Source organism: Dasypus novemcinctus, chromosome 16 (genome assembly GCF_030445035.2).
Source record: "Dasypus novemcinctus isolate mDasNov1 chromosome 16, mDasNov1.1.hap2, whole genome shotgun sequence".
Classification (NCBI taxonomy): Eukaryota; Metazoa; Chordata; class Mammalia; order Cingulata; family Dasypodidae; genus Dasypus; species Dasypus novemcinctus.
In genome coordinates this window covers 89,988,219-89,992,379 of record NC_080688.1, presented here as the reverse complement: position 1 = coordinate 89,992,379, position 4,161 = coordinate 89,988,219, and positions in this window count along the sequence as shown.

The following is a 4,161-nucleotide window of genomic DNA, read 5'->3' as shown; positions in this document are numbered from 1 at the left end:
GGTGGGCCGTGGGGGTCTAGAGGGCACTGTGTTCATGAGGACATCAGGGATGCTGGTGAGAGGGACCCCAGCCTCACTAAGCAGTTCAGGGCCGGCGGTAGGAGAGGTGGTCACAATGCTGGGACCATCTGGAGAGACAGAAGCCAGGTGCTGGTGCCGTGGAGACCACATGGACCATCAATGCCAGGCGGGCAGCCGAGGAGGTAGCCACAGGGAAGTGTGGAGATGGCTCCTAGGGCATGGCACCATTAGGGCAGAATAGACTGCTGGCCAACAACGGTGCTGTTTGATCCCTAGACCAGGGCAAGGCAGGCATAGAGGATGGCGGTCCCAGTGGAAAGTCAAGATGCCTTGCTAAGTTCCTAGATCTGATCTGATATTCATATCTGGAACTCAATGAATAAGAAGGTTGCTGCACCCTGGGATTCTATGGCAAATATATGCTATAAAGATTTTCTCCCACAGTGACTGTGCACGGGGAAAATAAGAATACCAAAGCATTTTGAGGACTATTGAAATGGGACTGAGTTAACGCTGATACTTGGAGACAAACCCATCATTATGGATATGATGTCCTGTTGGAGTGGGGATACGTGGGGACCAAGTATTCAACAGAATACTGCTTACGGCCAGATTTCCATAGTGCCCATAGTCCTGTCCATGGTCCTTTCCCAGCCCCTGGGTGTATGACTGGCAATGACACACTTGGCAGTCGGAGTAACAGCTTGGTTGTGTGGTAAGAGGTCTCCTAGTGGGGAAGCCAAGTCGAACATAAAATCCTGACGGGAATGGGGTTGCTTAATGCCAACAATTGCTAAAGGATGCGGGGGGCATGGTCCCCATCATATCTCCATTTAATTCACCAGTTTGTCACCAGAAGGGACTGGGTAGATCCAGGGGGGAATGTGGATGTAGATGATCAAGGAGCATCCTGATCACACTCAGAGGAAGCTACGTTCTCTTGGGTGGACTTGCTGGTGGTGCAGTTGCTCATCCACATGTATGAAAAGAGACCCATCCTGAGGTGAGAAATTATACAGATTCCTGAGCAACGTACAGTAGACCACCTGCAGACCAGGGCCTGGATGGAAAAGGACTGGAAGATCAAAGAAGGCAGTCTGGAATAAAGGCAGGAGTGTGGATATATGGGAGCAGGCACAGAGTGTGAGGATATTTATATCACATGTTTAATGTCCACTGGAAAACACCCAACAAGGAAGTCACTGAACAACTCGGTAGATAAATGACTTCGCCAACTGGCATTTCAGCTTCCCCAGGATTGGAAAAAGGACAAGCTTGGCCATGGTGACAAAGATGGAGGACATGCAACAGCCAAGTGACGTATAGGTACACTCAATGGGTATCCAAACCACCCCCAACAGAACCCAATGCCAACCCATACCAGGCACGAAGCCTCAAGGAGACCAACTGGCAAGTTAATTAGAAGACCCAGTAGTTCTTCCTCATGGAAACAAATATCTATTCTGGGTATGGGATTGCATTTTATGCACATGGATCCTTAACCAGCCCCACTAACTGGACACTTATACATGCCTGGTCAGACATAGACTCCCACACAATACAGTGTCTGATCAGAGGACACAATTCACCATGCAGCAGGTGGAGAAATGGGCTGATCATGGGACTCAATGATCATATCACATGCAACACCAACTAGCAGTCTTATGAGTAAAGGATTGAGATGGCCAGTTGCTCAGTTGAGTATCATCATCCAGGATGTAGCACATGCACTAAATGAAGCAGGTCTGATTCTCTGGGAACAAAGCAGTGGAAGCAAGAGTGTCCCAAATTATCACCATTCCGACAGATCCACTGGAGGACTCTGTAATTCCCAGCCCTACAATTCTGGGTTCTATAAGCTTAAGAGGACTTGGTCTCCAATGTGGCACTATTGACAGGGGACACAAAAAGGGCCCTCCTGAACTTCTAGCCACAGCTACCACCTTAGTCCTTTGGACTTCTTGTGTCAGGACAAGAAATGGAGTCACCATCTTGATGTGGGTGACTAACCGTGGTCAGCAGGAAGAGGAGGCTTCTAGCCAATGGGGACAGAGAGGAAGATTGGTGAAATCAAGGTGACCCAGTTGATGATCCACTTGGGTGCCTCTTGATACTCCCTTACCCTAGGAGTGGCTGTGAATGGACAAGTCAACAACCCCATCCTGAGAAGGGATGAGCATCCGGATGCCAACCCTTTGGGAATGACAGTTTGGGTCTCACCTCCAGATAACCCCCAAGAACTACAGGGATGGTACCTGGTGATAAGAGGGGCTTCAAATGGATAATAGAGAAGGGAAAGTGTACCAGCTGCAAACCCCAGGCCAACTGTGTTGGAGGGGGGACATAGTTTATTCCATTCACCTTACACTTCCAAGTTTCTTTCAGGAAGAGAGACCCACAGGAGCCAGGGAGGACCTGGTCTATGCACAAAGGTGGGGAAGTACGGCTGTGAGGCAGGGACTGCGGGAGCCCAGATCGCCTGTGAGGAGCATATCTGCCACAAGTTTCATATTGAGACCATGCTGTACCCACACTGTGGCCAGTCAGTGACTGAGTAGAGAGAACATTCTAGAATTTAGGCATACTTGTCCAGTGTGGTACTTTGGGATGGTCAGTATGTGTTCAAGGGCTCCCCGTCAACCAACATCCTCAAAGCTGCCTTGCATTCGGAAGTTCTTCCCGAATTTTCTTCTTTTTCACTTTTCTTCTTTAGAGCTCAGACTTACGAATCGGAGTCTCTACTCAAACCTCTCCCACTTTTGTCTGATATTTCCAGACCTAACCCATCTTCCTTTAGGTCAGTATTTTCCTGATTACTTTATGTCTCTAAGTTTTAGGTGTCTCTTTAAACAGTATATAATTTAATTTTTCATCCAATATGAAAGAATTATTTTAATAGGTATGTTGGATCAGTTCATGTTTATTGATTTTCTTGCTTTCTTATAATTTATTTCTGATGTATATTTTCTTTTGGGCTTTTTATTCTCCAATCACTTTTTTTCCCCTTTTCTCCTTTATTCTCCTTTCTTGTTTTCTATTTCATTATTAAACGTATTCAGTTTTACCTTCTATTGATATGAAAGTAATATATTATACTTATTATCTTTTAATGGGATTCATTAAATGTTAATATAGATATCTCAGTTTTTAAATTTCTAAACTTAATTAATATCATAAAATGCTTCCCAAGTAATACAATGGTCTTATAATAGATTAATTGCAATGATTCCTCTGTGATCATACTAGTCATTTTTACCTGGTATTTTATTTCCGTCTTGTTTTGGAAACCTGAAGATCATCGTCATTGTCGTCATCATCGTCCTCACCACCATCATGTGTTTTCTCTATAGGTAATGCTGATTTAGATTTATTCATGTTGTATCAGTTTATTTTCTCATCCATATTTCTTATTTCTCATTCTTTACTGCTTAACTATATTTCTTTCACTTATGTTGTATCATTTCAGTGTTCTTTTAGTGAGTATTAGAATATGTCACCTAGGGCAGCTAGTGTGGCCCAGTGGTGGAGCCCTGCTTCCCATGTATGAGGTCCCAAGTTCAATCCCCAGTACGTCCTTTAAAAAAAAAATCACATTTCATTTGCTTGACAATATCTTTCTTTTGAATATTTTTATTATTGAGTGTTAATTTACATGTGTTAAATTACATGTACAATTTTAAATCGTCAGTTATTGTGCTATAAGGACGTTGATGATATTGGCCTATTTTCTGTCTTTTCTTGTTTTGAGATGTCTACAACTGAATTTCATTATTTTATAATCTAATTTTTTCTGATTGTTTTGGTGATATTCACTATTTATTTGGCTCTCTTGTTTTTCATAATAATTTTATATCTGTAAAATATGTCATTTATACTATATATTATTCATTAGACTTTCTTATCAGAGGAGGCAAACTTTTCATCAATTTTAAAAATAAGCAGTCTTGGTGTTTCAAATTTGCCTGTGCCCTACCCTTCCCATTATACCTGCTGCAACCCTGTTTCGATTATCTTGGGTCTGCCCCTTCTACCTTCCAGTCTGAAGCATCTCTTTCATACTGCCCATCTCCTTGTCTTCCTTTGTTGTCCTCTCAGTGTTTCACTCAAATCTACCATCCAATTTATTCTCTTTTCATCTGT